General features: G+C 37.5%; 1 protein-coding gene across 3 annotated transcripts in view; it reads left to right on the forward strand.

Annotated features, from left to right (window-relative positions):
• The window catches only part of LOC129721647 (zwei Ig domain protein zig-8), a 544,433-nt gene that overhangs the window by 237,747 nt on the left and 284,753 nt on the right, over nt 1-21,933 (forward strand). The gene's annotated exons all lie outside the window — the stretch shown is intronic.

The raw sequence follows: 21,933 nt of genomic DNA on the forward strand, positions 1-21,933 counted from the left end.
TAATAATTGATTTAATCTCATTCAAGTTAGTTTCAATTATTTCTGCAGGTAAAAAATTCTGGGAAGAAATTAAATCAAATTGACCTGTGACTTCATTTTCAATTGGACTCACAAAATTCAAATTTGAGTTATGAACACTCTCAAACTGCTGAGCAAGTCTTTGAGCCTTTTGTTCATTGGATACAAGAAAACGTTCACCATCTTTTAAAACTGGAATAGGCTTTGAAGGTTTCTTAAGAATCTTCGACAGCTTCCAAAATGGTTTTGAATATGGTTTCAATTTTTCAACTTTAGTCTCAAAATTTTGATTTCTCAGAAGAGTAAATCTATGTTTAATCTCTTTCTGTAAATCTTTATAAATAGTTTTAAAAACAGGGTCACGAGAACGTTGATATTGACGTCTGCGGACATTTTTCAAACGAATTAGAAGTTGAAGATTTTCGTCAATTATTGGTGAATCAAATTTCACTTGAGCCTTTGGAACAGAATAATTCCTGGCATCAACACATTTTAATGCTTCCAAAGCGGAATCAATATTCACTTCGTTTTGCAAATCAAGCTCATTATTGAAATTTCTCTCAATATTAGTTTTGTAACTTTCCCAATTAGCCTTGTTATAATTGAAAACAGAGCTCATAGGGTTTAAAACTGATTCATGGGATAAAGAAAAAGTTATTGGAAGATGGTCAGAATCAAAGTCAGCATGTGTGATCAAATCACTACATACATGACTTTGATCTGTTAGCACCAAATCAATTGTTGAAGGGTTTCTTACAGAAGAAAAGCATGTAGGACTATTCGGAGACAAAATAGAATAGTATCCTGAAGAACAATCATTGAATGAAATGTTTCCATTGGAATTACTTTGAGAATTATTCCATGAACGATGTTTAGCGTTAAAATCGCCGATTATGAAAAATTTCGAACGATTTCTGGTGAGTTTTTGTAAATCACCTTTAAAATAATTTTTGAGCTTGCGTGTGCATTGAAATGGTAAATATGCTGCGGCAATAAATAAAATCCCAAGTTCAGTTTGAACTTCAATTCCCAAAGTTTCAATAACTTTCGTCTCAAGATGGGGAAGAGCACGATGTTTGATTCGGCGATGAATAACAATTGCAACTCCACCGCCGGAACCCTGAATCCTATCATATCTATGAACCACGTAATTGGGATCATATTTTAATTTTATGTTAGGTTTCAAAAATGTTTCAGTAATAATTGCAATATGCACATTATTTACTGTTAAAAAATTAAAAAGCTCATTCTCATTGGCCTTCAATGAGCGAGCATTCCAATTTAATATTTTAATTGTTTTATTTAAAAACATTGCTAAATTTTAAATTAGAAACAATTTTAATAGTAAAATTTGTGCCTATTTGAATGGCTTCAAACATTGATTTTGCCTGCAACATGGCGTTCATAAGATCGAACATTGCCTGCTGCAAAAAAGAAAGTTTACCTGCCGTAATAGACCCCAGGCAGTTGACATTAGAAAAAATATTTTCGGCAGCAATATTAGCTGGAGTAATAGGTGTACAATTATTTTCTAGCGTGTTTTGCTTACTCATATTAACGGTCATTTTCGAACTACCAACACTAGGCGGTATATTGTTCGAACTACCTGTAACCTGTGCATAAGTTAAACGGGTATGCAAAGGAGTAGGTAAACTATGCGTCACTGGTACGCTTGGAGAATTTTGTTTTGAAGTTGGTTTTAATTGAGAAGTTGAATTTTGTTTACCTTGCCTTGCCTTAACAATTGCTAAACGGACTGGGCATTGATAAAAATTTGACATATGGTTGCCGTTACAATTCGCACAGCGAAATCCATTTCACCAGCTTCTTGCTCAGGCAAAATATCAAAAGGATTGTCACTACAGACACTCGATGTGTCATAAAGAGATGCCTCTCTTTTCCTCCCCGCAGCGATGCGAGGTTTCTTTTTCCGTCCAGCCATTTCAGGTGATACGAAAAAAGTTAAAACAAATGTTAAATTCAAAAGTAGGTAGTCTTGAGAAAGACTGATGGGAAATAACTTTCAGGTAGTCTTTAAAAGACACACTGACAAAACACAAACTTTGAAGCTATAGGCAGTCAAAGACCAGTCCACAAGCAACCGAAAAAACGTCTGATCTTTAGGACAGTTCAAGACGCACTGACCGTATAATAATAAATTATGAGCAATGAAAGACTTCAAAATTCAAAGTTGATAAATATTATAACACTTTTCAGCACCTGTATCATAGGTGTTATCGGCGTTTACCAGTCCGTAATTTATTGCTGGTTTGCGAGACTGCTGGTATGGTCCAACTGCTTGCACAGTAGTTTATTATCCACGGTACAAACAAGCGTACGAGAAGACACACCTTGTCCACGAGCATGCAGCATGGTAGAACAGACCCGACGAATGTCACCCGTAATGATCTAATATGAAATACTCACAAGCAGCAATTACGTTTGCTTCCTTGAGGCTTAACAATGAAACACGTAGTTTATTATAGCGGACTTTTGCGATCTCAGTCACGACTGAAAACCGTTTTGTAAGATCCTCACTAATTTGTATTGTGTTCAATGCATTTGGTATGGGCCGGAAAAACACAACCTGAAGCCCCGTGATTACGTCCGGGTACGGCTTCACGCGGTGAGTCTGTTCATGTGTGGCGCCATTTCTTACCTCTCAGTAGGGTGTTGAATCATGACCGAACAGTTCGAAAATGTACCACGATCGTAACAATTTTTCATATGCGAGCTTCTACACCACGTAAAAGTTATTTCAATTAATTACCGGTATCATCGAACAACTTTTCCTGATAATGTTCAGAAAGTTTCATTAGGATTTTTTTTTAAGCTATTAGTACAAAAGTAAAAAAAAATTATCCCTTCTTTGAGCACAATTTCTTTTACGTTTGCTATCATGCCTTGTTTTTAGTAGTGATGTTAGAATCAAATATTCGAAAAAGAACAGCATGATTTTCAGTAAATGCTGCTTTAACTTCTAAATGTTATGTAAGAACACTTCTTGGGCGATAGATTTGTTTTCAAATTAGAATAATTGGTATAATTCGAAAGCCTGTTTTGTATCATGATCAGGACAGCATTGAAGTATAACACTGGTCAACATAGGTGCACTCCAAGCTCAAACCATGAAAAAATGAAAGATTATAGCTATTCAACCATTACTGTGAGTTTTGGTGACCCTAGCCACTAACTTTTTTTCAGACACTCAAATGTGTTTTCTCGTAAACATAATGTTGAAGCGACGAACCCGGCGAGCAATTGCTTTAGGAATTCTCGCGTAAATTGGCGCGATTTGGTAATGGTTAGGGTGACCAAAATTTATAGGAATGGTTACATAGCTATAACCTTCCATTTTTTGACCTTTGGGGTGCACTTTTTTCATTCTGTCGACCAGTGAAATTTGTTCATTAATCGCTCTGTAGTATTGTATCTGTGCCCAGACCTTAGAGTCGGAATGTCGTCCAGGTCACCGGTGAAGTAAACTAGAGCGACAACCATGTTCTGCTTTCCATTGGATGTCGGGTGTCACTACCCTCCAAGTAGGGTAGCTTCCCGACAAACTTCAGCAGCACGAGACCTGGACTTAGTCACAAGGCCGGCGCGTTACTTGGCAAACTGGAGGGAATTCGCGATACTAAATTTAACACTGAAACGCTCAACTTCGCCTCGTATGCGACAGCCCATCGGTTTTGTGTAAGAAGTGTAAAGGCTTAGTACGTTACATGAAAAATAGGTGAGCGTTTACTAGACACATTTTATACAATTAAAAAACATTTGATTTTACTGTAACGATCGGTTACACGGGACTTCCGCGATTAAGGCGTCACGTTGAACAAGTTCTAGAAATGAATTGTATTTGATTCCTTCTGCTTAACAAAATTGCAGTCGTATGTTCACGCTAAGTGTTACCGTAGATTAACCTACCTTTCGGATCCATGAGCGTCCTCCTTGGTTTTGTACACTCGAATTACATAAACTTACTGGTGTTGAACCATTAGAAGCTTTGTCAAATAAAATTATTATTAATTTTCGACAAAAATCGTTGCAATCCTCAATTGCTACGATAAGCTTCCTTTATAGCCAATAAGTTAGAAATTTAATTAGTTGTAAGTTTACCTCCCCTTTTCTGACAAGTAGGTTTGAATCCCTACGAATGATAAGTGCTAATTGCGAAAGCAAACAAATCCTAACAATTAAAATTACAAATTTCTAACAGTGTTGAGAAGTCACCATTTGTGATTGGACACACATACTCATTATTTACTAATATTTATCATAAATACTTAAGCTACTAGCAAACCCCCCCCCCCCCTTAAAAAAAAGAATTGAATTGTGTTTGATTACTCTGCTTATCAGAATTGCAGTCGTATGTTCACGCTAAGTGTTAACGTAGATTACCCTACCTTTCGGATCCATGAAGAAAAGAATCTTAGTGTTAATCGGGTATCACACGAGGCAAATATTTGCGTGAAATTACGGACAATACACTAAGGTCGCTTTTTACGCGGTTTTTACGCACTTTTTTGCGCGGATTCCGGAATATACGCGTTTTTTTTACGCGGCACGTATCCCCCGCGTAAAAAGCGACTCTAGTGTATTTGTTTGGCCGTCTAATGCCAAAATATTTGCTTCAATTATTTGCAAAATATGTTTGCGGTTGTATTTGCTGAACAAAAAATTAAGTATTTATTTGCTTCGTCTAATGTCGTTCTTTGCTAGTCAATTCACTACTGAACGAATATTTGCTTTCATTTTCATTTGTTCATACTAAAATTTGGAATGAGCAAATAGCAAATTTAAGATAAGATAATTGTTAAAACTTATAGCAAATCTCTCATCAGTCTCGCTTGTCGCTTCATCCAAGCAGCACGTACAAAAGTCAGTCTCCATAAAAAAGTGCTTTGCGCCGCGCAGCCGTTCTGTTGTTCAGTTCTTCTACATTTGTTACCGTCGCGAAAACAATAGTGGTGTTCTTTCTGCTTGATTGAAGAAATGGAAGGCAATAATACTATTGCAGCACAGCTGCGAAAGGCAAACTCTGAAGGTGGACCTTGTGTGATGCGTGTTAACACTGCCGTGGTTGATTTGGCATCCTGTGTTCCGCGTCCCTCGCTTCGTGAAGTCGAAAAAATAATGAAAAGCGAGATGAAAATCAATGTCGATGAAGTCGATAGTATTCAAATGCATCATGTTCGTAATTGTGTGTTGATCACATTCAAGCTACTCGATGCATGAGCATGAGCATGAGCATGAGCATGATTGACCGCCCGCGGTACATTCAAGCTACTCGATGCAGCTGAAAAATTTATAACCGAAAACAACATGAAACATCGTATTCGGAATGAGCAATCAAATTATTTGATTCCAGTGTACATGGAAGACAATGCCATTGATGTACGCATCCATGACCTTCCAAGGGCGTTTAGTCCGAGGTCAATAGAACGTATAATAGGCGAGTATGGAGAAGTTTTGTCTATTAGACACGATACATGGAAAAATTTCTTCCCGGGAGTTTACAACGGCGTCCGTATCGTGCGTATGCGTTTAACAAAACCTATACCAAGTTTTGTCACTTTTGCCGGTCGAACCTACTCCGAACAAAGCTTGGTTACTTACAAAAATCAACGTCCAACTTGCCAATGGTGTGGCCTAGAGGCTCATCCTGGAAAACCCTGCAATGAAGCAGTAAAACGCAGTTCGTCATCCTCGAAACCCAGCGACGAAAAAACAAATAAACAACCATCGACAAAGCCGTCATCATCATCGGAAGCAACAAAGACAACAACACAAAATCCAAATGCGAAGCAGCCAACAGTCAAAACAGCAACGGAAAAAACATCAGCTCAAGACACACCAGCGCAAACTGAGGACACCTCACCCGATACCGATACTAACGACTTTAAAACAGTGGACCGAGAGACAAAACGAAGACTCCGAAAGAACAATGCCTCGATTGGAAGCGACAGTGAAATCTCAGCCAGCGAAAACGACACTATTGGGCCTGAACCGGCGGCAGGAAAGAGTGTTTGTTCCCCTCCCCGCAAAAAGATCACAACGCGTAGTACCAGCCAAAATGCTCCCACAACAGGAAAAAGAAACGCACCGAATAGTAATCAATGAAGCACTAGATTATTTTTTGTATTTGGCACCGTAAACCTAGTGGTATTGTGCCGTATCAAATAAATAAGTTAATAAAAAAAAAAAATATAGCAAATCTATTATATAGATAATTGTTGGAATAGATGCTGAAAAAAATATTATATAGAATCCTGCTTATTAATCAATGGAGATGCAGACAAACATGCGTGTGGGTAGACATACCTTATTCACGAGTACATAGCTCGACAGAGCTAGAGTCTGAAGTACTGGAAGCAGTTGTTTGCAATCCAGTAGCTTTACCGGTTGACGTCTGAAATCCCTAACACGGCCGGTTTCAGCTGTCAGCAGTTCCTCGATGGTCAAACTAGAGCTGTTTGCTTTCTTCTACAAAGTTGTTACATATGATAAAGCGCTTATTGAAAAATAATCAAAAATCAGGGTGACCAAAATTTTGAATGCAATCAAGTATCCAACTTTTTTATCTTTGTAGATGGGAAAAAAAGCTTGTTCTACGATGTTATAGCTCCAATAATTTTAAGTAACTTTGTAGAAAAAAGTTATTCTCTATCTTTAAAAACAACCGATATATATATATATATATATATATATATATATATATATATATATATATATATATATATATATATATATATATATATATATATATATATATATATATATATATATATATATATATATATATATATATATATATATATATATATATATATATATATATATATATATATATATATATATATATATATAGATATATATATTGAAAAAAAAAAACATTTGCGCTCTGACTTCTTTATTTCAAGTTTCACCTTAAAACTGTCTTCAAACGACTTTTAGAGCTTTTTAAGAGAAACAATTTGCAATGCTGATATTGTAAATATCTCAATTAAACTCAAAGTTATTACAGGTATACCTCGATTTTACGCACATTCTCGTTTTTGAAATGTGCGTAAAATCGAATTGTGCATAAAATCGAATCAAAATTTTTAATTTTTTTATAGCCCAAAATTATCTTCTGAGGTCGGAAATGTGCAAGAAAACATGTAGGGGCCATCCAATTAGTATGTAACGTTCGAAAGGGGGATTGGAAAGCTTGACAGCTCATAGAAACAATATTAAGGGTCCAAAAAAGAGAGTGACATAGGAGCGGAGTCGAAGAAGGTAATTATTTGCGTTACGTAAATGATAGACGTTCTCTAATGTGCCGTGAGAAACTCACCCAGAACATATGCAAAATGCTTTAAAGGAATTACTTAAAACAATGAAATGGGCGTGTGTGTATGTGAGTAAATTCGTGTATGTGTGTTCGCGTGTGTGCGTGTGAATGTGTGTGTATGTGCCTATATGTGTGTGGATGTGCGTATATGTGTGTGAATTTGTGTATGTATGTGCGTATATGTGTGCGCGTATATTTGTGCGTATATGTGTGTGTGCGCGTGTGTGTATGTTTGTATGTGTGTTTGTGTGTGTATGTGTGTTTGTGTGTGTGTGAGTGTGTGTGTGTGTGTGTGTGAGAGAGTATATGTGTGACTCACACATTTATTTTTACCTACATACCAATGCTAAGGAGGCATTTAAAACAGCTCCTCTATCTTGTTACAGTACACGTTTAATATAAAAGTTTTAGTAAATTACTCCAAAAGAGATTGTGTGCGTGGGAAGTCAAATATTTTACGCGTTAGACACGTATACAACCTTGAAAAAGTTCGCTGTTTTTTGTTACTGTCTCCCGGTTTTCGGCAGATTTTCCAGTCTATATGGACGGCCCTTTATTAGTGAACCATGTCTAATATATATAACCCTTCATTACGTACAATTTAATGAAGAAAACATACGAATTTAAAATGTGTTTGAAAAAAGTGTGCGTAAAATCGAGGTAAAATGTGCGTAAAATCGAAGTACGTAAAATCGAGGGTGCGTCAAATCGAGGGTGTGTATAATAGAGGTATAACTGTAATGTTTTTTTTATCAAAAAACATGCGTTTTTCATTTGTTTGTCATTCTTTTTGTGGCAAACATAAAAAATATCTCTTGGTTTCATTTTAAAAGGCATACTTCACTCTATGAATATAGGGTTTTCTAAAAATATGTTATTTTCTAAATTTGAGTAAATTCAATTTTAAAACGTGACAAAAATTTCAATAATTTTAAATATTACGCATATAAAAGCACGCAGATTTATTTTTTTGGTATATTTTCTTATTACTAGAAATAATCACTTTCAATTTGATTGAATAAGATTGAAAATCGATCAACTGGTTCAAAAGTTATGATTTTTTTTTAAATTGAATACATCTAACACAGTCGTTTTTTATGGTTACCCTATTTCGGAGTTGTGCTTCAATTGTGCTCAAAATCGCAGGGATGAATCTATGTTGAAAATAATCAAACCCGTATTTTTCGTTGGGTTGTTAGGGGGACTAGCTCCGAAATAAGGTGACCATAAAAAACGGTTATATTCGATGTATTTTATTTCAAAAAATTCATAACGTTTGAACCAGTTGATCGATTTTCGATCTTTTTGAATCAAATTAAAGGCGATTACTTCTAGTTGTAAGAAAAAATACCAGAAAAATTAATCTGCGTGCTTTTCTATGCAAAATATATGAAATAATTGAAATTTTTACCATGTTTTTAAATTGAATTTACTCAAAGTTAAAATATAACATATTTTTAAAACTCCACCATTTATATTATAAGAGATATTTTTTATGCTTGCCACGAAAAGAATGACAAACAAATGAAAAACCAATGTTTTTTAATGAAAAACATTAATAACTTTGAGTAGAATTGAGATATTTACAAAATCAGTTTTGCAAATTGCTTCTCTTTAAAAAAGCTCTTAAAGTCGCTTGAAGAAAGTTTTATAGTAAAACTTGAAATAAAGAAGTTACAGCGCAAAATGAGTTTTTTCAATATAAATCAGTTGTTTTCAAAGATAGAGAAAAACTTTTACAAAGTTACTTAAAATTAATGGATCTATAACATTGTAGAACAAATTTTTCTTCTATCTACAAAGATAAGAAAGCTAGATACTTGATTGCATCGAAAATGTTGGTCACCCTAATTTTTGATAATATTTCAATGAGTGCTTCATCATATGTAACAACTTTGTAGAAGAAAGTTTTTCTCTAAAATGTGTTTATAGAGCTCTAGACCCAAATTTCCCCCTAAATTTGGTTTCTGGACCATTGTGCAATGTACAGGGAAATGTTTCTCTATTTATTACATTTAACGATATGAAATTGGCTGAGAATGTCTGTAAACCCGCTATAAGCCCAATTTTTTTATTTTTAAACGTCTAAAATTGCGAAAAATTAAGATAGATGTCCAGTAAGATGTCCTTCTCAAATCTATTATTTCCAATTTAAATGATCTATGATGATCTAAAATGTAATTGATCTGAAATATTTCCACACACTGCTCTAAATATAGAGGTGCACCAAAATACAGACTTGATGATCCAAAATATGTTCTCAGTACTTCATAGAAATTTTGATAGTTCTAGGATATTTTTCAATAAATTGGATTGCTGAATGATGTATGTCAAAACAGACACTTAGCTCTAAACAATGACATAATATAGCAGGTATTTGTGTTTGGAAAATCGTGTTTTTTTGATAAATTGTACAATAACTTCCCAAAGCTGGCCAAAATACCCCCGCTACCATACTCCAGTGTGTCACGGCACCCTACTCCAATCGGTCACGGCTGAAAACATTGCATTGTATTCAATACTTTTACTACGGGCCGGAAAAACACAACCACGGCCCAGGGATTCCTTCCGGATACAGCTCCACCCGGTTGGTTCGGTATATGTATGGCATCATTTTTATCGCTCAGTGCTTAGTATCCGGGCTGAACAGACGGGGAACGAGCGTTTCGTTTGGCATTTTTAGCGTTGAAATGCTTGTGTATTGGATGTGAGACACTTGTTTTCGTCGGACTAATTTTGTCGAAATTAACTGTTTTCGAATTAAGTAGTTTTTCTACAATTTCTTGTATATTTTCATCTTGAAAATGAATAGAAAGGTACTGTTGTTTTTACTGTTTAGAATTTGCGTTCGCGTTTGAAAATTGATTTCACATTCTGGATGTATGTTACTTTACCAGAATTTATATTTTAAGTTTTCTTCCTTTATCATAAACATTTCTACGTTTTATCAAATCCCATTCCTACAAGATAGACAATTTCGAACAAACAATAAGACATACATCTGGTAAAGTAAAAACTAATGTTGCATAGCACATAAAATGCTGCTAAAACGGTGAACCATTATCAACACCGGAGACGCTGATGTTGTTTCCTCCTGACCTGCTTACAGAGTTAGCAGGCGCAAACGACACGACGAGACGACCCCCAGCATGCTTTCCAAACTGCATAAAGCAGCATTATTTCCATACAGCAGCTGCAGCAGCAACAGCACCGAGCGTTTGCAGATTACGAATTATGCGCATTCTCTGAACCATCGATAAGTCCTTCATTGTCACGATTTCTACCAAACACTCTGTTGGGTTGTGCGGTAAAACAGATTTTCCGTCCGGCTTTCGCCAGTGGTGTATTTTTGGCTTAAAGTAAAAGTCACAGTTTTTAATGGTAATTAACAAAATAATTATCAAAATTAAATACTGTGGCTGTGTAAGAGGATTCCGAAGTTTATTCGACCGTGTCTGAAGAAATTATTGCACCAGCACCCCCGACACGACAACACCCCTGGCAACGGGAAGTAGAATTGCGATAATCCAACAACGGAACAGCGTTCCCTTCTAGACACCGCGCGCCCGGTGCATCCGGTTTCTTGCCGGGTATAAAACCAAAAGTTTTACGGTGCACTGCTTCGGTCGCTTCGCGTCATGAGGTTCGCCCGAAAATAATCCCCGAACAGGTAGGTACCCGTACTCAGGAAGGGCCCAGGAAGGAACGATGCGGGTGGAAGACTCTCGGTTTGGCTATGCAACACCGGGGTGGTTTTAGTTTTTCTTACCGTGCTGCTCACGTATTCACTCTAGAGAATCCCAGTAGTGGCAGTCAGCTGTTGAATGGGAATAACTGGTGCAAATTGTGCCGCACCAAGCATGGGACACGCTTGTGTACGGTTTGCTGAGGGATGCGTTGAACATGAGGGGTTATTTTCGAGAAAGTACACACCGAGTGGAACTACTGCTTGAGAATGTGTCGGATTCAATGGGTTTACAGGTTTACACACAGTACAACATAAAATATCTTGTTAATTCAAATGCTGTTATGTTTACTCGGTACGTGCATTCCTGCGGACTTAGAGGAAGTAAGTTGGGTTGGTGAGCTTGTAGGGTGAGGAAAGCGAGTTTGGTTGCTACAGTGGCACAAATTTTACGGAAATTGTAATTAATACAACGTATGTTTATGCTTCAAGCTCGCATTAGCCGCATGGTTGGATAAAATTTGAGGTTTACAGTGGAGTGACAGTTACATGCACTGGATTTGTGTCGCGTAAAGCCACTGCCGAAGTGGAATATACTTTCCCGTGAACTTTCCGTTTCCTAATCGACCATTTATCTTGCTGTGTGACACCAGATACGAAGCGAACACATCTCAGGTGTTACACGAAGTTTGTTTTTAATAACTTGGTGCCCAATTTTGAGCCCCTCTCGCGAGACAAAATCTCTTCGAAGCCTTCTAGCAAACCGTTGCTCAAATATGTTGTGATTGCTTGGGGAAGGGGCCAAAGTTCACCGTTGAATAGCACACCATAACCAGCAGGAACGCGGCTGAAAACTTCCTCGAGCAAATAAATATAAACTTTTCAGCACGGATCAATACCGACGTAATTGTTCAAGCCAATGAGGGTGAGCAGTTTGGCGAACGGTTACTGGAGCGCTGCTTCCGTGTAAGAAAACTGTTTGCCATAAAATTTTATATTGTTGGCAGGTTGGTCCCCGTGTTTTGTTGGTTTAATATAATATTTTTTAACAGTCTTTATCATGTTGGATTACGAAACAAAAGTAAAATTCGGCTGCAGAAATGGTAATAAAAATTTCAGTATTCGTTACGCCAAGAAAAAATTAACGAATCTATTTTTTATCTGCATTTACAATATTCTAAACATCAGTAATAAAAGTATTTTCCCCAAAACCAAAAACTCCAGCACTTCATGAGTTTGTTCACCAGCAGAACTGCCATAATTTCCCAAGATTTCGCCCAAGTTAAGTTTCAGTCCGCTGCATAAATAATAACGACAACGGCCGATACAATTTATTATCGTAATCGGCGCATACCAAGCTATCGCCATGAATTGCAAGCGATATAACAAGTCCCCTGGCCAGGGGTAGCCCGAAACATAACACCCAACCGGTCTAGAGATGGTCAGGTGCTTCCGAACGAGTACTAAGTTTATCCCATCTAAATCTGAGATTCCGAAAACCCAAACGAAGCCACCTCTAGTGAAAACACTTCCAAGTGTATGTGGGCGTGTGTTTCCATCACTGCATAATTAACGGAAAAAACGATCACATATGGGGAAGTTGGGCAGCTTCCCGTAACACACAGACACAGTACGCAGCTAGGAGTCTCATAGCGACGGAAGCAACAGTCGCTCAACGGAACGGAACCCAACCGCTTTGGCACATTGACATCCTAGCCCCGCTCTTCATGGCTGTTTTACTTGCACTCTCTTTTTCCGTGTTTGTTTGTGCCGTACCGGCCGGAGAGTTTCCCGCATGAAAATCACCCCCGGAAGATTACCCACTGAGCCAGCACCGAAAGATATCGGACACAACCCAAACACGGAGGATATGTGGGGGCACGGAGGATCCACATTACAGGAATGATTCACGCGCTTGGCCGGCTTCCAAAGCGTATCGCTCGTTATGCGAAAGCTCGGAATGAAAGCATAAATTTCTTCTGGTTCCGAATTTGAGTTCATAATGTATGAGCAGGAGAGAAACTGCGCATAGAAATAGCAGGAAGGCAACGCAGCTGACCCTGATGCTCTTTATCTTTTTTTTTTCTTTCAAAACTACTGATGTGGGAATTGTTTGGAATATATATAGTAGTAAAGCCGGTATTGTATTAAAATATTGTTATCATTGCTCGGTTCCACGGTTCAGTGGATAGTAGCTGTGGGTTACCCCCATTGCTCTCGTATATTAAAAGGTAGACAATGCTAAACAATCTACACCCACTTTAAAGTTTTTTAAAGACCTAACCTACTCTAAATACAAGCATTTTATGCGGAATGAGAACTGTCTCATCATGGACCTTTATGTTTCCGATCACCGAAAGCAGTGAAGCATACAAATTCATGTGTTGCTACGAGGCCTAAAAGTTTCAAATTTTTTTCCTCAACAAAAGCGGTAAACGCCTCTTTGTTTATTCTGAGTTGATTTTGTTGACTTTCGGACGCATACATACATTGTTCGGGATTATTGTCGGTTTGACTGCTCCGAACGGATGTCAAAAAATTAATCACTGGTTTTTGGGAGATTGTCAAGTGCAGACTAGGGTGGATAATTTGTTTACTCGAATGCATCGATGTTCGGTCGGGTGGAAAATATATTCGAGAACAGTAGCAGTTTATTATTGTTGTCTGGTGGTGGGGAAATGTTTGATTAATAACTTTCACGCTCATTGGTTTTATGTGCTGAAGGTTTTTACGCAAATTTCAAATAGTTTGGGGTAAAATTAGTACGAATCCTCATCGTTGAATTTCTTTTTTCGATTGATGGAATCCAGGTTAAGAATACAGGAAACAGGGTAGCGACAATATTTTAACATCGACTTATTTTCAAGCTTTTTACTTACCCTTCCAAATTTTAATTGGTGAAGTGGTGGCAGTGATTATTCCATTAGCAATCACAATAATAATCCTAGTCTTGATTCTATTTATTCCCAATCCCAATCCCAATTCCAATCCAAATCCATAACCCAATTCCAATATCCAAAAATGCCTTGTTCAACTTTGTATTAATGCATTTAAAATGAATCATTCTAACGCGGATAGTCTTGTATGAGATACATAGAATCTTCAACGCCTTTCACTGATTAAGTACAATCAAACTAGAACTGCAAATGGAGTTGCTCTTATAAAGAACACTTGGATTCTGCAGCGTATCTTAGACCCTTTCGCGAATTAGATATTAGTTTATTTTTTATGTTTTTTTTAGACAAGCACAAGCGATACTGCAAGCAACTGTTTGTAATCCAGTATTTTTATCAGTTGAAAACAGGGATCATCAACACGGCCGGTTTAAGCCTTCAGTGACCACGCTGTCGATCTCCACCACGCGAGCTTGCTATGCACCCGTGGTAGTCCACCGTGAATAGCTCACATGCAGCAACGTCGTTTGCTTGCTTAAGGTATGACACCGAAACACGTAGTAGACTTTTGTGATCTCGCTACTGAAAACCGTTTTGTAAGATCTATGAGTTTTGAGTCGGAAAAACAAAATCCAAGGCCCCGTTATTCCATCCGGATACAATTTCACGCGATGTGTCTATATATGAGTGGCACCATTTTTACCTTTAAGTACCATGTATTTGGGAGAAACAGACGGGGATTTTGTTAATTAATCCACTGAAATCAACCTCAACCTTGTTTCCAACCCAAATCACAATAATAATCCTAGTCTTGATTCAAATTCTTTTAATTTCGCAGTCCATATCCGAATCCCAATTTAGGCATTTCAAAGCATCAAAAAGACAAAGATTTTTGCAATACAAAGGTAAAATATTTCAAAAACACAGAAGTCAAACAATCATAGAGTTAGAGCGAGAATAATTGGAAAGCCAGAAAACCGAAATGCCATAATGTGAAAAAATTAAAATTAAGAAGTTTAAATAAGTAAAAATGTCCCAAGGTCAAAAAATGATACAAAATTTCGTTTCAATTTTCGCCGTTCTACGGCAACATCAATACAGGGTCCTACTTCAATACAGGGATCTAATTTCGAAAACCAAAAACATCGAGAGCGTCACGAAAATTGTCCAATTTTAAACATTTTGAACTCAGTCAGTTTCCTACCGATTTCCATCATTTTTGCAGCAATCGATTGGAAAATCATTAAAGCACCCGTCAAAATGTAGAAAATTGTAATCTGATTGTTTTAACTATTGTACTATTGAAAATTGTTGAACCTTGTCGAAACGTAAATGTCGACCTTTGATTGATCGCTTGCTGCCTTTCCCTGAAAAGGACGACAGAATGGAGTACCTAGTTAGCCGGGAATGCACTCGTTGGGCTATATAAGAGACTGCTTCTCCTCAGCAAGCTCAGTTTACTAGCAGCGGGCAGCAGTGGCGGACAGCGATGGCAGTTGGCAAAGGCGGCATGGAGCAGCAGCGGACAACAGCGGCAGCGGTAGTGGTTAGCTGCAGTCCCTACCGTTTTCAGTTCGGTAATCCAATTCAGATATCGTTGGGTGAATACAGCCAGAAACTGAATGAGATTCGCACCGCCAGGTGGTTTGAGAAGCCACCATCATCCAGCGTGTATGTATATATATAGGGTGTGTGCACATATATAACGTGTGTGAATATCCAAAGAGTGTGTCGCTAGCGTGCGTGGCTTGCTATATAGCGTGCGTGGCTAGCTATATAGCGTGTACATGTCTATAGTGTGTCTGTGCATGTCTACAGCGTGCGCGGCTTATTATATAGCGTGCGTGGCTTGCTATATAGCGTGCGTGACTGCGTGTGCATGTCTATAGCGTGTCTGTGCATGTTTATAGCGTGTGTGGTTTGCTATATAGCGTGCGTGTCTTGTTATATAGCGTGTGTGTGCATGTCTATAGCGTGTTTGGTTAGCTAGATAGCGTGTATGTGCATATCTACAGCGTGCGTGGCCGGCTATATAGCGTGTGTGGCTAGCAGTATAGCAATTGAAATTATCATATATACATAGTTGCAAATAAATCTTCTCATGTTGATTCTAAATATCACAGTAAATTATTCAGAACTAAATCAAAAGTATGTCATTTTGAAAAAACAATATTCAGTTGTTGGCATTGACAAACATTATTAACCTCTTTTGACTTCAGCTAAGCCTCAAAGTATACTGAGTGTATTTTAACATTTATTTGAAGAATGCCAGTGAGCTTGAATCACATAATTTTTCGCTCAAGTCCTACTATTTGCAGCAATCAGTTGTAAAATTATCTACGCTACCGCAAACTGCAGAACATCGTTCGTATTAAACCTAGTTAACCGGGAATGCACTATTGGCCCTCGTCTATATCCTTTACGTTACTGCCTGAATTAAGCTATTTCAATGCAATTTGATACAAAAGATAGCCTCAAAAGCACTTAATTTCATTCTTGTTTTGGATACGGCAGCAAGTGAAACTGCATAGCTTCACATAGCTTCTGCTGTTGTTCATTGTCGTTACCGGTTATATCTGTAGAGGCAATCGTCATCTGGAGCAGAGAGACCATTAAACTGATTAACACCATTGAGTGTATTCCCAAACCTATGGCAAGAAATACATAAGACAGGCTGTCGTATTGTACGTTAACTCTGCGGTGTCTCATAAACAACCTCTTCAACTTTTCAATTTTCGTTGAAAACGTGAAATAGCTAAAAACCTATTAATTCAAAAATCAAACAATTGATAGGAGACCTGTGCGCCAACCATATCATCGGCGGCGGCGGCGGCGTAGAAAACATTTTACCTCGGCGGCGATCGGCGCGCCGGCGTGACGCCGTTGGCTTTTATCGGCGGCAGCGTGTATCAGCGTGACACTAACTACCACTCATAAAATATTGCGCATAATGTGGGCTTTTGTACTCTCATGTTCAGATTTTTTTTATAGAAAATCATTAAAATTCAACGTTCATAAATAAAAATGTATGCGTCAGGGTTCTAAGGATGTCAAAAATAGAGATAAAAATGGTAAGAAATCAAACAATCAAACAACCCCACATTGAAAAATTACATTGAATACTGTTCCCAGAGACATTCAGTTTGGGAAAAAATTATAGATAATATCTTGATATGTTTGTTTTAATTAATCGTAGATCTACTTTGCGAAATTCGATAAATCTTACGTTAAAGGATTGTTTTCAATGGGGACGGGACACGAGGCATATGGACGCTAGGCATATGGATGTTAGGCATAATATGCTAGGCATACAGACGCGAGGCATAATGGATGTGAGGCATAATGGATACGAGGCATACTGCCAAAAGGCATAACGGACGCGAGGCCGAATGGACACAAGGCCGAATGGACGCGAGGCCGAATGGACGCGCGGCCGAATGGACGCGAGGCCGAATGGACGCGAGGCCGAATGGACGCGAGGCCGAATGGACGCGAGGCCGAATGCGATGTTGTACGATCGCATGAGATCCAATTATGTAGTTCAGGTGTTTTTATATTCCTAAACAGTTCAAGTTGGGTATAATACTTTTCTTGAAATCATGCGACGAAGACGCATAATCGAGGGCAAGGAAACGAGGCGGCACTAAGCCGCCGTGGTTTCCGCAGTCCGAGCCGGCCGCCGACCCGCCGTCGGAAGCGGCGGCCTCTCGCACCCAAACGACTGATCTACTGGTTTGCTAGGTCTACTCAAACAGAGTTTTTCCATTCGGCCTCGCGTCCTTTCGGCCTCGCGTCCGTATGCCTGCCGTCCATTATGCCTAGCGTACTATGCCTCGCGTCCGTATGCCTCGCGTCTGTATGCTTAACGGGGTGCCATCGTTTTCAACTTTCATATATTTTGTTAGATTAAACTCCACAGATTCGTTAAATTTTCGGACTGCTCATACGTTTGCATAAAATTTAAAAAATTAAGATATGTTTATAAACTTATTTTATGATGACCGGCTGACAATAATGACATTGATGTTTTTGATTTTATTCGAAGGGAGGTACTTAACGAAGTGTTACACTGTGTGAGGCCACCATGCCAAATTGCGTCACGTAGAGTTTGAGAGGTTGAGAATTGCCAAATACCGCATTACTTAATTAACAAGCGTTCCTTTATCGGCGGTGATTTGCGGTATTCCCATAGTCAGGAAAAAATCCAGCATACACAATCTCTATCGGCGCGGTTGAATTTCCCTCGGCGGCACGCTAAAAAATTCCTAGGCGGCGCGCCGGGTCCAAATCGTTGGCAGCGGCGGCGTGGCGGCGCACAGGACTAAATTGATAGATCAAAAAGACAAGCAAACATAAAATAATCAAAACAACGAAAAGTTCAAAAATCGAAAAGCTGTATAGTTATAGAGTTTGAAGTCAAAAGTCAGTAAATCGAACAGTCAGAAATAATAAAAGATAATCCCCTCCTTCTCCCTCATTTTTATCAAAAAGTAACGTAAACACAACCCCTCTCGCCCCCACTCGAAAATTAAAGGGCCAAAAATAAAAAAAATGTAAAAAAAAGTTCAAAACGACCAAAGGCCAGTATTTCAATAAATCATGAAGTCGAAAAGTCAAAATAGATTAGAGCGTCAAAAAGTTGAAAATACAGGTCGGACTCGATTATCCGAAGGTGTGAAATTTTTTCTCTCCGGATAATCGAATCACAAACAAAATACTCACATTCCCGATCGACGAACAAAAAACATTTCCGCTTGTTATTTTACTGCTGGAAGGAACATAAATTGGAACAAATATGCCGGGAGGGATAGTAAGTTTGTTTCTGAATAAAAATCAAAAACGAAAAGCAAAAAAAATTCAAATTCAAAAATTAAAAATAAAAAAGTCTATAAGTTCAAAAAACAAAAAAAGTCAGTGGGTCAAAAAGAAAAACGTTAAACCAAAAAATTGAAGAAAACCTATCGCGTCGGGAGACGCGATAAACGAAAACACTCTAATAGTAAATTATTTTCAACAATTTTTTCCAACATAACTGCACTAAATCATTGCTGGAAAGGTTTCGAAAGACGGTACATAAAAGAATAACAAGTTCTGGTTGAGAAACTTACACAATCTTCAATGGAAAAACATGTACCACTTTTGTTCTATGGGAAAAATAATGACAACCAGAAAACGTTGAGAGCAAAAGTGGTACATGTCCAGTATGAGCATGAAGGATGCATTATAGCTATAGGACGTAGAACATTCATGTCTTCAGCAGAGTTGTCCAAGTGATTGAGTACTGTAGAATGATGATCTGTTTGTTAAGGAATTCTGTCGCTTCGTGGCGCTAGTGTATATGTATTTGGTAACAGCATACGAGTGGATTCTGAAATAGGTAAAATGTTTTCTGTTACAAAATAGTCACGGGTATACTAGCGCCACGTAGTGAGAAAATTCCAAAGCAGACAGATCAATACTCAATCACCTAACAAACTTTGCTTAAGACATGATTGTTTTATATCCTAAGATCCTCGACTTACAATTCATCTACATGCACAGACTGGACATGTACCACTTTTGCTCTCAACAAATGGTGATTATGTTAATTATTAAAAATTGTTTTGGCTGTAACTTTGGTTTAGATTATCAGATCTCGGTTTTTCTTGGATATTCTAGTACATGATTGCGTTCTGCATCAATTTATGCAAAAAAAAACCAAAAAGTGTAAAAATGGCACATGTACCACTTTTGCTCTCAACGGCTCAACTGTCAACCTCAAATATCTAAATAGAAACACCACTGTTTCGTTCCCCAGTGTTTAATTGAAATGGAAATATGTAATACCATGTGATCAGAGTTGCCGGAATTGCGAATGTTGTTCTAGACGGGCAAACAGGTCCAAATGAGTTTCCATGAATCAATGAGTGTGTGTTTTAGATACCTTGCAAGAGAACGAAAGTTTGTGTTTTACTCTATCGCAGTTTACAGATCGTGATGTGATTTCAAGACGCATTTGGAGTCTTTGAAATCATCAACATCAACAAAACCAGCAGCTGTTACATGTTTACGTAAATCTCGATTTAAACAAACTGAAATGTTGGCACAAAATATCCGAAATATCGGTAGTGTTGCTGAATTATGGATTTCATTGTTTTTCAGCTGAATTTTCAGGAGATTGAACCGCAATTCCTAAGTGTGCAAAAGTTTGATTAACAACCAAGCTAGTAGTTTGGAATTATTATTAACTGGACAACGCAGTCACAGTTTTCTCAAAACAATTCACGTTGAAGCTGTTTTTTCAAAAATATAGAAAATAAGAACTTTGGGCTAGTGGTACAGATTTTTCCCGTAAATAGTACAGATGAAAAAGATTTTTGTAGTTTCCAGTACAGATGAAAATGTGGCAACACTGCTTAAGATGGAGAGGAAGCATTTTTCAACAGAGAAAATTTTGCATGAGGTTGAAACGACCATTATTAGATAGTCGTACTCTCGTAACACATGCAAATCATATGACAGTATGTGTTGTTACTCGACTGGGGGAGAACTTTATTGCCTTTTAAGTAATAGGTTTGTTACTTGAAGGGCAATTTTGTGCTATTGCTTTTGATGTAATAAGGAAAAGTTTTGCGTGTACGTCATGTCGTCTGTATGTAGAGAAACTAGCTCTCTCTACGCGTCTTGTTTTCTCTACGCGTCTTATTTTTAAAACCGTCTGATAGCGGGAATCGTCGCTAAGTTACGCATATACAGGGCCAACCAGTATCAAAATGATTGATTATTTTACAAAAACAGCACGTTGGATTTGTATTATGCTCTTAGCGATAATTTATAACAATAACCGAAAAAACACCAAGAAAAATTCTGAATGAAAATGTCAAAATATTCAAACATCCATAACTTTTTTGTTTTTCATTTTACCATCACCAAATTTTGACGGATAGTAATAAATATTGTCGTCTTAAATGTGTAGAAAAATTAGACTTTTAAAAAAGGCACTTTTTGAGATATTTTAGATTTTGCGACAATTTGGAATATTTGGCTCAAAAAAAAAAATTTACACAGTGTATATATTTTTTATAGAATCGCAATTTTGTTACCTTAAACTTTGCTGAAGACACTATTTCAATCAAACAAGTGGTTTTTCTGATACAAAATATTTCAGTCACATTTTTGGATAGGCCCTTTTGAAACAGCAGTCGTGAGTCTACATGATACTCTCAGTTATAAAATGACCTATTTATCAACTGGAAACAACTGTGCAAAGTTTCAGCGAAATCGGAAATGATCGATCAGAATCTAATCGTTTTTTAATCTTTTTATAATGTGAAATGCCTAGGGATTTGCGATCATCTGTCACTTCACTCCAAGTTAATTCAAAATAAGAACATTGTTTCAATGTTTGTACAATTATGAACAAACTTAAGCATACAACATACAACATACAACAAACTAAAAAGTTATTACAATTAACAGATATTTTATACAAAGAAAACTAAGATATTTAATTCAGGTTCTAGAAAAGAAATCTTTTTTTGCCTTTCTCCTAGAAAGGTATAGCAATCACTGGAAAAACCGAAGGTATAAAAGTGGTCCCAATGGCCGAATGTCATATACCACTCGACCCCTTTCGATGAACTGAGCATTTTCTGTATGTTTGTATGTATGTGTGTATGTGTGTGTGTGTGTGTGTGTGTGTGTGTGTGTGTGTGTGTGTGTGTGTGTGTATGTGCAACTTTTTTTTCTCACTCACTTTTCTCAGAGACGGCTGGACCGATTTTCATAAAATTAATTGCAAATGAAAGGTCTAGTTGCGCCATAGGTTGCTATTGAATTTCATTGTAATCGAATTTTTAGTTTAGAGGTTATGTATCAAAATGTAAAAGTCACGAAACATCAATGTTTCAGAAACCACACAACCGATTTCAATAAAACTGGTTTCAAATGATTGGGCTGTCTCCAGAACCCTTAACTTTTGAATTTCGTTACGATTGAACATATGGTTCAAAAGTTATGTA

This window comes from Wyeomyia smithii, chromosome 2 (genome assembly GCF_029784165.1).
Source record: "Wyeomyia smithii strain HCP4-BCI-WySm-NY-G18 chromosome 2, ASM2978416v1, whole genome shotgun sequence".
Classification (NCBI taxonomy): Eukaryota; Metazoa; Arthropoda; class Insecta; order Diptera; family Culicidae; genus Wyeomyia; species Wyeomyia smithii.